Below are 21,348 nucleotides of genomic sequence, written 5' to 3'. Positions count from 1 at the left end.
CATGAAAGGCCTACTTTTGTTAAAATTGTTGGGTCGAGTTGAACTCAATGAGTTACAATTCATATGGAGCGTTGTATCCTATGAGACAAACGTGCAATGACTATTAGCACATCACAAGGGCAAAATCTGTCTTAAGGTTATTGTGTCTAATGAAAACCTCGCTCATTTCAACATTAGGATAGTATTTTACAATATTTATTTTATTATTTTATTTCATATCATTTTCTATCACAGATGTAGACACCTTAATTTGAACGAGCCCAATTCAAAAAGGGTTAAAAAATATATATTTCTATCGAAAAAATCATCAACGGGCCTAAGGGCTCAAATATTCAAAATTCGATGTTTTATTCAAATATAAAGGCCTTAGGGCTTCCAAATAGTCATATGAGCCCACTACAAGGCTTACCTTATTTCTAATCTAACCTCAAGCCCAAGTTCCCATCAAATCCAATCTCAACTCGACCTAATCCTATACATATCAAATCCAACCCAACCTCTAAGCCCATTGGACTTAAATCAATTCTAAATGCAACCCAATCTAAATCATTACCTAAGCCTAAGCCCCTACTCTAGCCCAAACCCATACATATGTCCATGATCGTGATCAATCAAGATTCATACAATCTTTGTGTAAAGAATTCAACCCAAAATTCCTAACCTGTGAAAAAAAAATAAAGAAAAAACACATGTCGAAAAAAAGAAGTAATCATATGCACAAAACAGTATTTACGTGGTTCGGCAATTTGCCTACATCCATGGAGTTGAAGGGATTTCACTATTATTAAGAAGAATTACTAAGTGCGGCTCCAGCCCCAAAAACGACAATCAAGACCTTAAAAAACTCTAATCACCAAAAACGGCTTCTATATACTGCGCACAGGATTCACAATGGGTAACAAAATGGGCCCAAAGCCTCTATTCCATGGATTAAGCCTTAGAAAATTTCTCATCAAAATACCACGCAAATATTATTCGGATCGGGTCGTCAATCGGATCAAACATAACTAGGCTCTACAAAGCCCAACACTTTGATCATCAAAACTTTGATTAATTTTAAATCAAAATTTACCATTAATACCTTTACCTTTCCCCGGCAGCGGCGCCAAAATTCTGATGAGACTATCGTTGTTCTTCTCACCGGAATTAATAATAATCTTACTTTTACCTTACTTGTGGGGCAAGTAGGGGGTCGAACCCAAGAGAAATGAGGAATAGAGCTAAGCTAAGAAGATAAAATCCAAATTAACTAAAAGGAATTAAAATTATTTTTCTTTGTATTTTTGAACTTATAAGAAGATGTAAAATTGCTAGAAAATAAACTAAAGTAAATGAAATTGAAAACAAGTAAACTTATGAATTAAAATACCATTGGAGGTGGATCTACCTAAAACATGTTAATAAGAAATTCCTAGTCTCTAGCCTTTTTATAACTCAATCATAAGGGCTTGGTGTTAGCTCCTTAGATCGGAAAGTTTTACAAATAAAATGAAATAAGGGAACAAAAATAAAGTAGAATTCTTTGAAAACTTCTTACTACCAATTATCTAATTTAAGCATACTTTATCTTGATCTAATATAAGCATAAAATATCTATATTAAGAATAAAATGTGTAAGAAACTTAAAGAGAACTCGTAAGCATTTTAAATAAAAGAAAGGCATAAAATTAGAAATAACACAAGAACTTGCTCTAGGCTTTTCCACTCTCCAATGGAAGGGAACTTAACCTAATGTCATTGCAAGAGAGGGAAGATAAGAGATGAAAGAAATTTTCTTCATTTCATGGAGAAAATTACAACTTCTTCTTCTTCTACTTCTTACAAGACTATTTAACCAAAAGAAAATAACTAGAAAATGAAAATACAAAAAATAAGATAATAGGCTAAGAGCCTTAGATTAAAGGAGTCTTGGATAAGAGAACCAAGATGGGGCCTTTCTCTAGAAATGAAGGCTCTATTTATAGATAAAATGTGTGTAGAAGACTCTAAAAGTAGCCTCCACTTTTCTTTGCACAAAAAGACAAAAGAGGAGAATATGAGTTAAGGATTAAGGCATTCCAAAGGATTAGGGCATTCCAAAGTGGGCCCAAATGCTTTTGTTTTGAGATTTTAATTCCAATTTGTTGATTTTCTGCACAAGAAACACACGTAATTAGATTTATCTAGTAAATGAATTTATTTATATATAATTAAACCTAATTAACATGCAACGTGGTGATTTGAGGCTTATCATGATTATTATTTTAATATGGATAAATAAGTACAAAAATCAAGATAAATATCCAAAAAATGTGTGTATAATTGAGTGTTTGGAAACACTCATCACACCCCCAAACTTACATTTTTCTAGTCCCTAGAAAATAAAACTGTCACTTTCGCAGGCACCTCGACTGCATTTAGCGAATGCAGCAAGCCCTTGAACCGCTAGGTTACCCCTAGTGGACGAGTTTGACTCGTGAGGGTTCGCAGAAAATATACCCACAAAATTTGAAAACAACTTTGAAGTAAAGATAGTCAAAATCAAAACTTATATTGAAAAATACAAGTCTTTTTTTTTTGTCAATCAATTGGAAGTACTGCTTGGTACAGAGTCCCAACCCTTATTTCTCTATGAAAAAATTTAGACTTAAATTGACCTTTGAGCGATAATGATTCTAACTCAGAAATTTAAGAGATTCGATTTCCTCAAATGAGTTTCAACCTTCTAACTACTCAAGAATAGCTGGAGTAACTTAGGGTTTAATTTTAAACTTAGCATCCTATCTGGGGTAGTGAGAAGTGTGGATATTCACTTTAATACCTCTAAGGGGCTTTATCTGTGATATTCCAGTATACTCACATTTTTACACTTGATGGCTTTCACCCTACTAAAACTTTACATAAACTTTTAGATCTTTGATTTTTTTTTTTTTTTTTGAAATGTCTCTTTTTTTTTCTATTACTTCTTCATTCTTTTTCTAAGAAAAGTAGGCAGTCCTTTTCAAGGTACCTAGTCTAATTCAATGGTTGCTGTACAAGGTGTATACAACCCAGTTCTGTTTTTCTTCTCATCAGCCAACCAATTGAACAAGGAAGTCAAAGTTCATCAAACCTAGTTTTTCCTTAAACTCTAGGTAGAAAGAAGGTAATAAGCTCTTTTAATATAATCTAGACTCTTGGTAACCTTATTAGAAGTGACTATAAACCAAAAGATAACTTTGCTCTAATTTTTGTCTAAGAGAAACACAAATGGGGACTCCAGATCATAGCTTCCAATGAAAGACTGATTAAATATTTTTAACTAAGTGCTTAAAGATACAAGCTAAGATTTTGAGTAAAATACAACAAAATCACCAACTAAATATTTTTCAAAATTTTTTTATTTATTTATTTTTGAAATAAGAATAATAAGCGAAAATCCGACCCATATACCCCCAAACTTAAACATTATATTGTCATCAATATTTCAACATATACATGCAAAAGTAAAATTGAAATTGGCAAAATGAAATGAAGTTGGTTAGATAGCACCTGAGACAGACCCTATAGTCCTGTTGATATTTAACACAATATCCCTTGAAGTGCATGGATTGCCTCCCAGAAGCGCTAAGTTTAACGTCTTTAACTAGACGAAAACATAGTTAATTTTGATAGACGGGATCATCGAGAAAAAGAACTTCCTCCTGCAGAACATACTCGAGAAACGGTTTGAGACGTTGGCCATTCACTTTGAAAGTGGATCCATCCTTAGGATTAAGGACTTCAACAGCACCATGGGGGTAAACTGTTTGGATAATATATGGGCCAGTCCATCGAGACTTAAGTTTTCCTGGAAAAATGTGGAGTCTATTATCATACAACAAAACTCTTTGATTAGGAATGAAATTCCTCCTAAGAATGTGCCTATCGTGAAAGAATTTGGTACGCTCTTTGTGCCTTTTGGCACAATCATACGAGTCATTTTTAATCTCTTCTAACTCGTCTAGTTGTAACTTTCGCTTCTCATCGGCTTTATCAAAATCAAAGTTGAGGCGTTTGATCGCCCAATATGCACGATGTTCTAGTTCTACAAGGAGATGGCAGGCCTTGCCAAAAACTAACCGGTAGGGAGACATCCCTATGGGTGTCTTGAATGCAGTCCTATAGGCCCAGATTGAATCACTCAATCTCAAAGACCAATCTTTCCTTGAAGGATTGACTGTTTTTTCTAAGATAGTCTTTATTTCCCTATTAGAAATCTCTACTTGTCCACTTTTTTGTGGGTGGTAAGGTGTGGCAACCTTATGCGTTATGAGGTATTTCTTCATCAACGCAGCAAAGATCTTGTTGCAAAAATGCGAGCCACCATCACTTATGATAGCTCGCGGAGTACCAAATCTTGAAAAAATTGTCTCCTTGATGAATTTTATCACAACCTTGTGATCGTTAGTTCTACATGCCACAGCTTCGACCCATTTTGACACATAGTCAACGGCAACTACGATGTATTGGTAACCCTAGGAGATAGGAAAGGGTCCCATGAAGTCTATACCCCACACGTCAAAAATCTCGATGATCAGTATAGGATTTTGAGGCATTTCATTTCTCTTAGAGATTTTTCCTAATCTTTGACATCTATCACAAGATTTGCTAAACTCGTGGGCATCACGAAAAATACTAGGCCAGAGAAAACCGCATTGTAGGATTTTCATGGCGGTCTTCTTACCACTGAAGTGCCTTCCGCAGGCATGATTATGACAAAACTCTAGGATACTGACTTGCTCACAGGTTGGAATACAACGTCTAATGATTTGATCAGGACAATACTTAAATAAGTATGGCTCATCCCTGAAATACCATTTTGTTTTGACAGAAGACGGAGTTTCTCTTGACTAGTCATTTCGACTGGGAATTGACCTGTAACTAGGTAGTTGACAATGTCCGCATACCATGGAGCATTGGCTTGAGAGATTTGCATAAGTTGCTCATCGGGAAAGGATTCAGAGATGGGTAAGGATTCCTCGGATGGCTTGTTGACTATCCTAGACAAGTGATCAGCTACGACATTTTCTGCCCCTTTTTTGTCTCGGATCTCAAGATCAAACTCTTGTAGAAGTAGAATCCAACGGATTAACCTTGCTTTAACATCTTTCTTTGATAGAAGGTACTTCAATGCTGCGTGGTCTGTGTAGATCACGACTTTAGATCCTATGAGGTAGGGGCAGAATTTTTCAATGGCATAGACCACTGCTAGCATTTCCTTCTTTGTTGTAGAGTAATTAAGTTGAGCATCGTTTAAGATTTTACTAACATATTGGATAACATGAGGTTATTTTTCAATTCGCTGACCCAAAATAGCGCCTATTGCATAATCTGAAGCATCGCACATAACTTCGAATGGAATGCTCTAGTTTGGAGGTTGAATAATGGGTGCCGAGGTTAACTCAGACTTGAGTTTGTTGAACGCAGAGAGACATGACTCTGAAAAGTCGAAAGGAACATCTTTTCCCAATAGCTCACATAAAGGTTTCGAGATTTTCCCGAAATCTTTAATGAATCTACAATAGAAACCTGCATGGCCTAGGAATGACCTAATTTCTTTAATCGTTCTAGGAGGTGGTAATTTTTTAATTAGACCTACATTTGCCTTATCTACCTCAATCCTCTTAGCAGAAACAATGTGCCCTAGCACAATCCCTGATGTTACCATGAAATGGCATTTTTCCCAATTGAGGACTAGATTGACCTCTTTGCAACGTACAAGGACCAAAGTCAAGTGATGGAGACATTCCTCAAAACTTGATCCAAAAACTGAAAAATCATCCATGAATACTTCGAGATATTTTTCTAGCATGTCGAAAAATATACTCATCATGCACCGTTGAAAAGTAGCGGGTGCATTGCATAATCCAAAAGGAATGCGACGATACGCGAAAGTTCCGAAAGGACAGGTGAAAGTTGTTTTCTCTTGATCGATTGGAGCAACAGGTATCTGGTTGTACCCGGAATAACCATCTAAGAAGCAATAGTAAGAATGTCCTGCCAGACGCTCTAACATTTTATCAATGAAAGGTAAGGGGAAATGATCCTTAGGAGTCATCGAGTTGAGTTTCCTATAGTCAATACACACTCTCCATCCATTTTGGACTCGAGTGGGGATTAATTCATTGTCTTGGCTCACTACCACAGTGATACCAAACTTCTTAGGAATTACTTGTATAGGACTCACCCAACTACTGTCAGAGATAGGATAGATAATACCCGCATCTAGCAATTTCATCACTTCCATCCGAACTACGTCTTTCATTATAGGATTTAGCCGTCTCTGAGATTCTAAGGAAGGCTTAGCGAAATCCTCTAAACGAATATGGTGCATTACCACAGATGGACTAATTCCCTTGATGTCAGCTATGCTCCAACCAATAGCTTCTTAATGTTCTTTTAATACTCCTAACAACTTTTCCTCTTGAACTTCATTAAGGTGAGAAGAAATGATTACGGGCAAGGTTTGATTCTTACCAAGAAATGCATATCTCAAGGTCTCTAGAAACGACTTGAGTTCTAATTTTGGAGGCTCGATATAAGAAGGAACAAGATTGGATCTGCGCACAGGATGACTTTCAGTTTTTGCGTGCCACCGCACAGAATCTAAGAGTGGAACAGATTCAAGCAAAGCATTGACTTCGCTTATAGACTCTTCGACGTCCAAATCAAGGCCAAAGTGAGCCAAACATTTTGTTAGGGGATCAGAGTACCCTAACTCTTGATACGTTTAATTGACTAGCGTATCTATCATGTTCACTTCCTCCATACCATCATCTACATCAATTCCTTGGAAATTGTGGAAGACGTTCAGTTTCACTTTCATATCCCCAAATGCTAAAGTCATAATTCCGTTTCTACAACGAATGACTGCGTCAGACGTGGCTAAGAATGGACGTCTTAATATGATAGGGATATGACTATTCGAATTGATGACTGGCTCCGTGTCTAAGACAACAAAGTCAACAGGGAAATAGAAATCTTTGACTTTAACTATCACGTCCTCAATTATACCATTTGAAATTTTTATGGACCTATCGGCTAGACTCAACGTGATATCAGTGGGTTTCAAAACCCCCAAACTTAATTGTTTATAAACCGAATATGGTAAAAGGTTCACACTAGCCCCTAAGTCTAAGAGACATTTTTCGACCACTTGATTTCCAATATGAATGGAAATTGTCGGACATCCAGGATTCTTAAATTTTGGTGCAATCGTTTGTTGGATGAGCGACGAAGCTTGGGCTGCCATGATAGCTTCCCGAGGAAATGGTGTTTTCCTTTTAGCTGTGGTCAAATCCTTTAGGAATTTCGCATAAGAAGGTATCTGCTTAATGGCATCTAGGAATGGGATATTGATATGCACATTTTGGAAGACTTCTAAGACACCCTCAAATTGCTTACCTTTTTTTAAATCTCTAAGGCGATGGGGAAATGGAACTTTTGGAATTGGAAAAATGATAGGAGGATTTTCCAAATCTTTCTCTTTCTCTATTGGAGACTCTATGACTTCTTTTTGAACTTTGTCCTTCTCTAGGACTTTTTCTCCCATGTCAATAGGTTGGACCTTGTTGTCCACCTTATTTCCCGAATGCAAGGTGTGGATAGCCTGGACTGAGTCTTGTGGAGCTCCAGAATGGCTTCCTATTTCATATTGACCTTTCGATCCGTTTGGAATCAAAGGTTGACCTCTAGGGTTAGGGATAGTCTGACTAGGAAATTGACCTTTCTCTCTCCCACTCAAGGAGAGAGCTAACTGCCCCAACTGAACTTCCATCTTAGTTATGGATTGCGCAGTGACCTGATTAATCTGAGTTTGATTTTGATGGGTTTGCTGTTGAGTTTGGATGAATTGATGTTGCTGTCTCATCAACTCGGCAATCATAGATTCTAAGGACGACTGTTGTTGGGCAGGCTGCTGGTAATTGGTCATGGGATCTGGTATGATGGTTCTGCAATCTGTAGATTGTTGGGGTTGATAAGGGACTTGAGGAACAATATCTTGGTTTGTGGAAGAACCATATTGCCTAGGAAAACTCCTATTGTAACCTGATGGACCACTAGATTGAATAGGTTCATTCTGTCTGTATGAGAAATTAGGATGGAACCTATTATCTGGGTTATACGTTTGGCTAAAAGAGTTTGGAGTTGGCTTCCTAAAAGCACTATAGCCATTAATCGCATTTGCTTGTTCAGCTTTGATTTGAGGCAAGGTGGGACAACACTGGACCAAATGGTCGTTGCCGTCGCATATGACGCACAAAGAACTCGGTTCGACAGTCACTTGCGAAATTGCACGAGAGTCTAGGTGAGGTTTGGATGCTGAGATGGTAAAGGCATATAACTTCTTCGTGAGATTGTTCATCCCACTCACTAGACTAGACATAACATTTTTGAGATCAGGGTCTGCCTTCATCTCATACATGCCTGTCTTTCTAACCGGATCATCTCTATCAAATTCTTCTTGGTTAGTACTCCAATTTTGAGCACTCTTGGCTAACTCTACGAGGAAATCATACGCTTGGTTGGGAGTCTGGTTCATGAACTGACCCTTATGCATTGACTCGACTAAGGTACGTTGATTCATTGTTAATCCTCTATAAAAACTTTGCACCAACTGTGCTTTGTCAATGCCATGGTTGGGGCACTTGACCAATAAATCATTGAATCTTTCCCAAGTTTGGGAAAATTCATCATCAGGACGGGCTCTAAAATTTCTAATAGAGTCCTTCATTTTCTCAGTTTTGGCCACGGGGTAGAATTTGGCCATAAATTTCTTGGATAGAACATCCTAGGTAGATATGGAATTGGGTGTTAGGGAGTTCAACCACGCAACTGCGTGGTCTTCCAAGGATAACGGGAACAGAATAAGCTTGATACTCTCCTCATCTAGATTCTGATTTCTAAAAGTTTGACATATAGTCAAGAATCGATTAAGATGGGTGTAAGGTTGTTCACGCTCTAAACCGTGGAACTTATGGAGCATATTAATTGTGGCAGCCCTAATTTCAAATTGAGGTGCATTGTTCAATGGTAAAACAATGCATGTAGGAGGAGATGCGGAAGCTGGAGCGAAGAGCTCATTGAGAGTTCGTTCTCAATCACCCATCATAACTATTGATGGTGTCTTGCGTATCCTACTGATGGTGCGTTCGATCTCAGGATCAAATGGTTCTAACACGTTGTTTGTGAACGTCTACCAAGCATGCAAATCACACAGTCGATCAAACAATCACAAAAAGAAAAGACTGGACCTAGATAGGTTGCCTAAAACTAGACAGCTCTTAACTGGGTATAAATAGCGCAACTAGACTTCCAACTCGATTCTATGAAGTCAAGTTTGAATCATTCGGATCTCCAGATCGGAGGAGGCGCACAATGCATAAGCAAGGACACTCTTAACTACCTCCTTTCTTGAATAGACTGAGTCTATCCCCTCAAAGGGCAAAATCTTACTAGATAGAAAAATGACCAAGAAACGCAATTGGCACAACTTGAAGCGGAATTTCTCTTATTGAGCTCGTGGGCCCTATAGTCAAGTCTAATTGATTTTAATTAATTTGATTGGATGACTAGTGAGTTGATTATCCTAATTAGAGCAAGGAATTGGTAATGACTTACAATCCTCATCTTATCATGCCATCCCTAGGAGAGGGGTGCTCTTTACTACTTAATCAACTATTCCAAGTGTGTGCAAATTGGAAAAATAACATACAAAGACAAGGAGTAACCCACTAGCACAGAGAGGCGTGGGTGTTTCGAGATTACCTCCTGTGCTAAACGGGGTGAAGACAGTTTGAGTCGACTTAGGCCACCAACTCCAATTTTGGTGTGCGAACCTAAGGAGCTGTGACGGTATTGTCCACCCGTCGTCCTTCCTTAGTCTATTACAATCCAAGCCTTCTTGGATAATTAAAAAAAATTACAAAGAATCTTATACAAGTGTTTCTAAAACAGAAAAATAAACATAACTAAAGATTCAAGGAAATTGAAAGAAAAGAAGAAAAAAAAATATTCACCTACAAGAAGCAAAACAGAAATGTTAGCAGAAATGATAGTAAACGGACTCAAAAACAGAATCTGACTTACCACAATCTTGCTGACTTTGTCATATTTTATAGAAAATTTCGTTATACCCTAAATCGATATATTATAATAGATAATCGGAGATCGGAGCAGAAACTTACAGTCAGTTTAAGTTTTGCTGTCAAGGGTGAAAAAATAAACGGGAATGACTTTTTTTTTTCAATGTTTTTTTCTTCTTTCTTCTCTCTTAAAATCTCAAGAACACTTGAACTTATAGAAAGAAGCCAAAAGAAAAAAATAAAATAAAATAAAAATGAAAGAAATTAATTTTAAATCAAAACTTACCACTAATACATTTACCTTTCCCCGGCAGCGGCGCCAAAATTCTGATGAGACTATCATTGTTCTTCTCACCGGAGTTAATAATAATCTTACTTTTACCTTACTTGTGGGGCAAGTAGGGGGTCGAACCCAAGAGAAATGAGGAATAGAGCTAAGCTAAGAAGATAAAATCTAAATTAACTAAAAGGAATTAAAATTGTTTTTCTTTGTATTTTTGAACTTATAAGAAGATGTAAAATTGCTAGAAAATAAACTAAAGTAAATGAAATTGAAAAAAAGTAAACTTATGAATTAAAACACCATTGGAAGTGGATCTACCTAAAACATGTTAATAAGCAATTCCTATTCTCTAGCCTTTTTATAACTCAATCATAAGGGCTTGGTGTTAGCTCCTTAGATCGGAAAGTTTTGCAAATAAAATGAAATAAGGGAACAAAAATAAAGTAGAATTCTTTGAAAACTTCTTACTACCAATTATCTAATTTAAGCATACTTTATCTTGATCTAATCTAAGCATAAAGTATCTATATTAAGAATAAAAGGTGTAAGAAACTTAAAGAGAACTCGTAAGCATTTTAAATAAAAGAAAGGCATAAAATTAGAAATAACACAAGAACTTGCTCTAGGCTTTTTCACTCTCCAATGGAGGGGAACTTAGCCTAATGTCATTGCAAGAGAGGGAAGATAAAAGATGAAAGAACTTTTCTTCATTTCATGGAGAAAATTACAACTTCTTCTTCTTCTACTTCTTACAAGACTATTTAACCAAAAAAAAAAAACTAGAAAATGAAAATACAAAAAATAAGAGAATAGGCTAAGAGCCTTAGATTAAAGGAGTCTTGGATAAGAGAACCAAGATAGGGACTTTCTCTAGAAATGAAGGCTCTATTTATAGATAAAATGTGTGTAGAAGAGTCTAACAGTAGCCTCCACTTTTCTTTGCACAAAAAGATAAAAGAGGAGAATATGAGTTAAGGATTAGGGCATTCCAAAGTGGGCCCAAATACTTTTGTCTTGAGATTTTGATTCCAATTTATTGATTTTCTGCACAAGAAACACACGTAATTAGATTTATCTAGTAAATGAATTTATTTATATATAATTAAACCTAATTAACATGCAACGTGGTGATTTGAGGCTTATCATGATTATTATTTTAATATGGATAAATAGGTACAAAAATCAAGATAAATATTTGAAAAATGTGTGTATAATTGAGTGTTTGGAAACACTCATCACATGTCACTCCCACAACCAACCTAAAAAAAAAATCATTCTCATCACCCCATCGTTATTCCCACATCATACCATATGCCACCACCTGGCCCTATCACATCCTTTTCAAAATACTCTATATGTCATCTCCATACCCCCCTTCTCCTTAATCAACTCACCTAACCCATATACCTCCATACCCTTTTGCCATGTTGTAGATACCTCATTTTTGCACTTGCCTAATTAATCAACTCGTCAATCGGATTGCAACAGTTTCCAATGATGGATGATTATTCCAATACTTTATTTTGTTACTAGATATGTTTCAGAAATTCGGATGAGGTATCTCAAACTAACAAAACCTTAGAAACCATGCTACGCTAGGAAAATATGACCCCAAAAACATTGAAATCATCATTTTTCAGATAAAAACAAATTTTACGATAAAAATCACTAAAAATTGATCAAATTACCAAAATACCCCTAATCTCAAAACATCCCTAGAGCTTACATTACGCTTAAGAAAATCCATTCAAATACATAAAATAACAAATCAAAATCAAATAAATCATTTCGTCAATTTTCACAAAATTTGACTAAATTACTAAAATGCCCCTCATAAGGTTCACGACCATTTCGCACAATAAATTTTATAAATGACACAAACCAATATTTCCATTGAATTCCTTACGAAAAATTGATTCCAAAACATCCTAGAACATCAAAAACAGACTTAAAACGCAAAAAGTCCTCTCCAATGGCAAAACGGTAATTTTACAATTTTAATAATTAAAAATTCTTAAATTAATAATTAAAAAATTAATTAATGTAAAGTGAAATCCTAATTAAAATTAAAGTCAATCAAGTAAGACTAAAGTCAAGATCTTAAAGTCAATCAAGTAAGACTAAAGTCAAAATCTTAAAGTCAATCAAATGAGACTAAAGTCAAAATCTTAAAGTCAATCAAATGAGACTAAAAGTCAAAACCTTAATAGAATTTTAATTAAATAATAACTCTATTTAAAACAATCATAATTAAATAATAACTCTATTTAAAACAATTCTAATTAAAATATAACTCTTTCTAAAATAATTGTAATTAAACACTAACTTTATCTAAACAAGCACTTAAAAAATCTATAAATAGGGGTCCTTACAACCTATTTTCGTATGAAAAAATGAACCATAAAAAAAGTAAGTCAAAAAGCTTCCTTAACCTCCCATAAACCTTGATTTTGAAACCCCAACTCCTTACCTAACATCCATACCCCAACTTTAGCTCAAAAAACACCCAAAAACTTTTCCAAAATATCCCAAAAATAAAAAAAATTAGAAAAATTCAGAAGAAGATACTTTGTTTTGGAGATCCAAAACGAATTCGGTGATAGAACGAAGCGAGGAGTGTTGTACGAAGAAATATTCTACCAGATTTGAGGGAACAAGACCGTTGTCTTCGTAAAGGTAAATATTTAAATTTTTTTTATTGATTAGGTCTTTTTAGCAATGTAGTGCTATTTGGGAATAAGTAGAGACCAGCATTGACCGGGCGGGGTTGGTGCTAACACCTTCCAACCCCGTAACATGATCCCCGAACCCGTATTTTTCTTTCGTAGATTAGTAGTATTTGTCTTTTAGAGTCAAAGTTCGATTCCTATACCGTAATAACTAGGTGGCAACTCCCAAACCTCAAAGGTCAGAAGCGGATCCGTGTACCTCCGGATTGAGGACGCTTTCACATGTCACCATATCCTTTACCCTCCCAAAATCAACATACCTACCCCCCTTTACATAATCATTTTTTCAACCAACACCCATACCCATTAACCTCACCTAACATTCAACCCATATGGATTGAGAAATTTATCCCATATGGGTCAAATAATCCATTTCAACCCCTTTTTACCAAGGTTACCCTCCTCTAAGTACAAATTCCTTACATCATTCACAAAACCTCAAGTCATTTACCATCATTTTTTATTTTTAACCCGTTCTACCCCTAAAAAGTTTTTTAAAAATCTATAAAAGTCCATTCCTCTCTCACAAACCGATCAAGGTTTGAACCCCTATCAAGCTTCAACTCTCTCTCTCTCTCTCTCTCTCTCTCAACCTCCGTAAAATCCTATTAAACCCTTACAACTCTCCAAAATTCTAACAAAAATGCATCATCAAGAATAATTTTATCAAGAATTTAATAAAAAAATTGGACTCTTCGAGTACCCATTCACACCATTTTCTAAAAGAGTCATTACAAATAAAAATAAATTTTACACTACTTTTCGAGTATCCATTCATACCATTTTCTAAAAAAGAACGGTGGTGACTCCAAATCTAAGTAGTAGAAATCTTTAAAAATGAAAATCTCATATCTACAATAGAAGTAAAAATTAGGAGCCAAGGTTCATGGTTCGACTTGGATGAAGTAGTACTATATATGTAAAACATATCTCGAAAGCAAGAAGATCATTGCTCATATTTAATTTTAAGAAATTCATTCATACTACATTGTGCTCTGATGGCCCTCTTCAACTTTGAAACATAAATCGAAAAACAATTCATACACACACCTTATTTTCTTGTAGGTATTACTTTCTTTGAGAATGATTGTAGGTGTAAGATGTTGAGTTAGGTTGACTATCAAACAAACCATTTCAACTTGACAAGCTCGAATAGAGGTACTACACTGAATGAAGCACTCCTTAGTCTTTATGGCCATAATATAAACCTACCAATTATGGAGAAAGATAGAATCCAAAATTCTAGAATTGTAATTCTCAAATAGTGTAGAACACATTAGCTCAAGGCTCACAACCAAAAAGAAAAAGAAGAACAATTAAAAGAATGAAAAGGAAAATACTAATTTAATTCAAAAAAATTTACAAGTTGGAAATGAGACCTCCACTTGTACAAGATATAGAATTTAAAGTTTTGATGGTATCTTACTCACTTTGTCTCTTTTCAAGGGTTATTTCAAGGACTTGGTTGTGAATGAGACTCCTTACATGTATATATAGGTGGTAGGAAAAAAAATTTAGCATGTGAGAATACTTGTTCAAGAAGTTTCAAGAAGGTTTCTAGATGATTCAAGATGGAAAACAAAATTGCATTGGGACTTAAGGTTGATTGCATGGGAAAATGGAGATAATTGATGATAATGGGATTTATCAATGAAGATAGAGATTCAATAAGAGTACATGGGAAAAGTAATAATGGTTACATGGGAAATGCAAAGGGGGTGAGGTAGAGAAGAAAGAGAAAGTAATTGTGTCTACCACACATGTGAAGTAGGGCCCATAAAAAATTACATAAATACCCTTACTACAACTGTCAAAATAAAATAAAACTTTTAGAAAATTAACTTTAAAATTTAATTTTCCCCTTTAAGTGATTTTCTAGAAATAATACCAAACTTGGCTCTAAGAAATTCAAATGAGATTTTGGAGAGCAACTTGACGAAGATGTTTGCAAAATTGTTGTTGCATCGCAACTCCAAAACTTCAATTGATCGATCAAACACCTTTTCATGAATGAAATGGTGTTCAATTTCAATATGTTTGGTCCTTGCGTGACAAATAGGATTTGTTGCAAGCTTGAGAACACTTTGATTGTCATAATATATAGTAATTGGTTTGAGAATTTTTTAAGAAACATCCTCAACCAATCGACGTAGCCACACACATTCTTGTGTGGTAAGAGATGCAATCTTATATTTTGCTTTTATCGTAGAAAGAGACACTGAATCTTGCTTCTCACTTCAATCATGCCTTAACTTTATGTTGGAATAAAGGGGGTGGAACACCATTTACTTTGATCCAAATCAAACTTGTGAACAAGTTTCTCCGCATAGCCTTTTTGTGATACGAATATTTTTTCATCTATTGAATCTACTTCCAAGCCAAGGAAGTAACTAAGATTTCTTAAATCTTTCATCTCATAGCAAATAGCAAGTTTGGCTCAAAGTTTTGCAATTTCATTATCATTATTGTCGGTGACAATCATGTCATCTATATATAAAAGAACAACAACATGTAAACTTTCTTACTTCTTAACAAACAAACTAGAATCGGAGTTAGAAGCAAAGTATCCACAAAAATGTATGTATTCAATAATTTTACCATACCAAGCTCTAGGTGTTTGCTTTAATCCATAGAGGGCCTTTTTGAGTTTGCAAACGAACTCTAGATGTGAATGAGATACATAACCATATGACTGCTCCATATAGATGTCTTTATCAATTTCATCATATAAGAATGCATTTTTAACATCAAGCTGTCACAATTTCCAACTATGACAAATCGCCAAGGAAATCACAACTTGAACCGAAGTCATTTTTGCAATTAGACTAAAGGTTTCCTCATAGTCATCTTCATACTTTTGAGAGAACCCCCAAGCAACAAGCATTGACTTAAATCTGTCCACACTTCCATCTATGTTTGATTTTGTAGATCCATTTACATGTGATAGGTTTCATATCCTTGGGCTTAAGTCCCAAGTTTGATTCTTTATAAGAGCTTGAAACTATTCATCCATGGCACACTCTCATTCTTAAACATCCTTTACTACATCAAAATAAGAATATTCACCATCCTTAATTGGATTAGCAAGAAAATAAGAGTGCACAGAAACAAAATTTTCATCCCTATAACGGGCAAGCAAAACAATTTGCCTATTTGACTTTCTAAAATGAGGTGTACTATTCACCTCTCCCATATTATTATAATTTTTTGTCCATCTAACTCATGATAATCAACTCCACTCCCCCCATAGACGAAGAAGTTGAGTCATTGAGCATCATAGGAGCACTTGGGTTCCTTCCAATGGAAGCACCATCATCCTTATAATAGGATGAAATCAAATTAATATCTTGAGAAACCACAAAGTTATGGGTTTCAGGATCCATGTACTTCCAACCTTTCTTCATTTCATCATAACCAATGAAAATGCATTTTTCCACCTTAGCATCCAATTTTGATATCATTTAATCCAATACATGAACATAACAAATGGACCAAAATATTTTAAAATGTTTGATACTAGACTTCTCCCCAAACATCAACTCATAGGGAGATCTCATGTTAATCGGGCTAAGAGGCATTTTATTAATCACATAAGTTGCACATGTCATACCTTCCGCCCATAAGTTCTTGGGCAAATTCTTTGTATGTAACGAACTTGTATAAATCTCAATGATGTGCCTAATCTTTCTTTCAGCCACCCCATTTTGTTGAGGTGTATAGACACAAGATAATTCTCTTCTAATATAATTTTCCTGACAAAATAAAAGGAAGTCTTTGAAAATAAATTCACCGCCATTATTCGTCCTCAACATCTTAATCTTTTTGTCAATTACACCTTTAACTGTCATTTTAACCTCTTTAAACTTTAAAAATACTTATGATTTCTCTTTAATAAAATAAACCCATATATAACTTGTGAAATTATCCTCAAACAACAACATATAGCGGAAGTCCGAATATGACGGTGTGTTACAAGGTCCCATCAAATTACTATTGATAAGTTTCGACGAGGCCTTACACTTAGAATAAGACTTGACAAATGGAAAGAGATGTGTCTTACCATATTGACAACTTTCACATACTCCTCCATAACAAATGAAGTCAACTTGGGTAGTCCATTCATCAAATTTTTCAGTACTATGATTTTCAATTTGTCCATGCTAAGGTGTCCTAATTTAGCATGCCAAATTGATGCCCTGTCATTTAAACTCATAATATTAATATAGGAGGTAATCGAAGATAAAACAAATAAATCTTTAACTCTTGTACTTGTATAAACGACGTCCGTCTTCAACTCTAAAATATTCTGAAGGAATTTTATGTCTTTAGGGTCGAACAAAATATAATGTCTCAAATCCACCGAATTAACAATGGAGAATAGGTTCTTTTTCATGCTTGATACTTGAAAAACATTATTGAGTGTGATGTTATCAACTTCATCGCATTTGATGGTAACAACTCTTTTTTTAATAGGGTGAACAAAGTTGTCCACCGTGATAGTAACTTCATTATCATTGTAATTGGGAAAACTTGAGAACTTAAATTCATTACCTATGAGATGATGCCCACAATCGGAATCAATGATCTAATCGTTTTTTAAATTAATTAATGTCAAAGCATCAATTGAAGTAGTATTTGCTATGAATAATTTTCCTCACCTCTCCTCACCTTTAGGTTCACTTTCTTTTTCAGCTGCATTTCATTCGTTCAATTTTACATGAAAAATTCTTCCTTATATGCCCAAGTTGACTACATCAGTAACACTTGACACCTTTCCAATTTTCATTATTTTTACCAGATGATTCTCAATCATTATGCTTGAAAGAAGCATCATTAGAGTTTCCATTATTTTTGGAACCTCTGCCTTTATCCTTGCTCTTGTTATAATTCTTTTGTTGCTTGATAATAAAGCATCTCCATTATTCATCGTAATTGAGCATCTGACCATTTGATGAGCCAAAGACTTTTGAGAAGTAAGAAGGTTCTCGAGTTCTATCAAGGATGGTTGTACATCCCACCCTTAAATAGATGTAACATAAGGAATATATTCCCCTTTTAACTCACGAATAATGTGGCGTTTCATTCGTGCCTCCGAGATAGGTTATTCCGGATCAAGAATGGAAATTTTTTAACAAAGATTTTTAATCTTTAAAAAGAATTGTGAAATAGAAAGCTCACCTTGGCTAGTGTTAGCCAATTCATTTTCCAACAATTACAATCGAGTCACGTCTTTCTTGTTGAACAACCCATCAAAAGTAGTCCAAATCTCACGAGCGGATTTGTAGTCCATGATGTGATCAAATAAGCCATGCGAGATAGAACGCTTTAAAACTGACCCCGCATATGCATTAGTCTTTCATCATTTCTTCAAATTATCAATATTTTCTAAAGTATCTTGAAGAGCCACTGTATTATTTCTACAAACAACCTCTCATAAGTCTTCGTCAAGAAGATAAGACTCCATACATGATCTTCATATCTTATAGTTGGATTGAGTAAGCAATTCAATACCAAAGTCATTGAACTTTCCGCCCATATCCATCTTTAAGAACAATTGATCTTCTTCACCAAGAGCGTCAAGACGATATCAACACCACCCTTGTGGCTTTGATACCATGTGAAGAAAGATAAAATCTAAAATTTCAAACCTCTGCTTCTCATATAGTGTAGAAACACACTTGCTCTCATATAGTGTAGAAACACACTTGCCCAAGACTCACAACCACGAAAAAGAAAAAGAACAACTAAAATGATGAAAAGAGAAATACTAATTTAATTTTAAAAAAGCATTTACAAGTTGGAAATGAAACCTTCACTTGTACAAGATATTGAATTTGGAGTGTTGATGGTATCTTACTCATTTTCTCTCTTTTCAAAGACAATTTCAAGAATTTGGTTGAGAATGAGGCTCTTTACATGTATATATAGGTGGTGGAGGAAATTTTTAGCATTTTGGAATGCTTGTTCAAGAAATTTTAAGAGGATTTCTAGAGGATTCAAGATGGAAAACGAAATTGCATAGAAACTTAAGGTTATTGCATGACAAAATGGAGATAGTTGATGGTAATGGGGTTTATCAATGAAGGTGGAGATTTAACAATAGTACATAAGAAAAGCAATAATAGTTACATGAAAAATGCAAAGGTGATGAGGTAGAAAAGAGAGAGAAAGAGACATATGTCAATCACACATGTGAAGTGGGACCCATACAAAATTACATAAATATCCTCATTATAACCCTCAAAATAAAATAAAACTTCTAGAAAATTAACTTTAAAATTTAACACTAACTTGTTCTGGACTAAGCCACACCTTTCATACCATCGATTCAATTAAATCCATCCAATCAATAATCCTACAAGCATTCAACCAAGGATGTGTGAGGGTCAAATGTCAAAGGATGCGGTCATGATTATACTTATGAAAATAAAGCTTTTGGTACAAATTTCATCATGTATGAATTGGAATTTTACTTAGCATGGTTTTCTCTGCTGTAAAATGGGGTTTCCGATTTCAAAGGACCATGGCCTACCATCAAGTGATTTTGTTGACAGCATAATCGGATTCATACAAAAATGATGCAATAATCATAATCATCAAATCTTTAGAGTTGTTATATATTCTATGTGACTATTTAATTAAAATTCAATGCCTTTAAGATAGGTTGGTAAGGTCTAACTGAATTGCTTTTTAGAGATAAAACTAAAAACATTTTTTTTTTTTAAATTTTTATAAGTGAAACAATGTTGGTTTTTGATCATTCAATAAACTTGATCCCTTAGGTTATAAAACTCTACAACTCTGTTAAGTAAGTAAGCCATCATTCCCTTTGATGGCATCTAACTGGCATTCTAACTCCATGTTATGTTTGTTCATCTTCTGCTACACTTCAACTACCAATAAAATCACCATTTTGACTAGTTTCTATGTTTGTAAGGATACCATGAACTCGATGATTCTTAATGTGACACAATTGATGTGAGAGGTTTTTAGGACAGAGTATTCAAAGGACTAGGATTTAACATTCTGATCTTTTGTGGTTGACAAATGCATAGATGGCTAGAATTTGTTTGGGAAACAGATTGGAGGGTTTAGAATTTGAATTTTTCAGTGGTAGCGCACCGACCAATTAAAAATGAAAAGAAGGGATATTCTCACAAGGGTATGGTAGTGTTGTTGCATGGTGAAGTTTAACAATTTTGTATGAGATTGAAAATTCTTGAAAAAGATAACCAAATTATAAAGAAGATGCTCTTTGATGTGATGTTCTTAGATATTTTTTAGAGCTCCAGATCACACACCAACATAAAGAGTAATTAGAGAGTCTTTGGTGTGTTGTGTGAACTTCAAATCAGGTCAATTATGTTTTGTGTAATAGTCAATTCTTTCATTTTATTTTAATATTTCCAAGATATACTCGATAAGTGGCCTATGGATTATAGCATGTAGTGTCTAACTATCAAAATTTGCAGTCAATCCAGGCCATCTAATTGACGAGCCTCCTCACCATTCAGATGACCATAGCTCATTTACTGGAATGCCATTCTAGACCAACTTGACTATGGTCTTACTTTTGGTAGTCCTATAAAATAACATTGATGTATGAGTTCATGCCCTTTCAACTAACAGTTGGGATCGTATGAAACTTGGGCAACTGATCTTGCACTCGCGGTCATTTGTGAAATTTTCTTAATTTCAGTGACCCTAATGTTGACTGTTGCAGCCAATTTTTGAAGCCAATAGTCGATGGTTTAAGTCTTTTCCAATTTCTCCTTACACTCACTTTGCATGATTAATTTTTCTACCAATTGATTGAAGCTTGATAAGCTTTCTAACGCCGTTCTTAGTTTCTATTTTTCAGTGGTTTTATTTCCTTTTTATGCCCTGAACAAATATAGGGATTTCTTGTAGTGTCTTGCTAGCTATTATTATTAAATTTGTCTATATTTATTATTGACCCTTGCATTCTTCTTTTTCTTTCTCAAAGTTGATCTAACCTAATCAATCCAAGTAATATATTGGGTCAAGATCAGGCTGAGTTCATAAGGCCCCCAGCTCAGGTTTAGCACAGACTTGGGTTGAATGTTCAATATCTTGAGAAGGCTCAGATTGATCCCAACTGCAACTCAACCTAAATAACATTTACGGTAAATGACATGGTGAAAAGGTACATAGCCTGGATTAATTGCCAACCAAATAACACATAAACTTGTGTTCTATATTTTATAAACCGAAAGGGACATTTTGAATG

This window comes from Akebia trifoliata, chromosome 8, assembly GCF_017979445.1.
Source record: "Akebia trifoliata isolate Shusen 1 chromosome 8, ASM1797944v1, whole genome shotgun sequence".
Classification (NCBI taxonomy): Eukaryota; Viridiplantae; Streptophyta; class Magnoliopsida; order Ranunculales; family Lardizabalaceae; genus Akebia; species Akebia trifoliata.
This window is presented reverse-complemented; position numbering follows the sequence as displayed.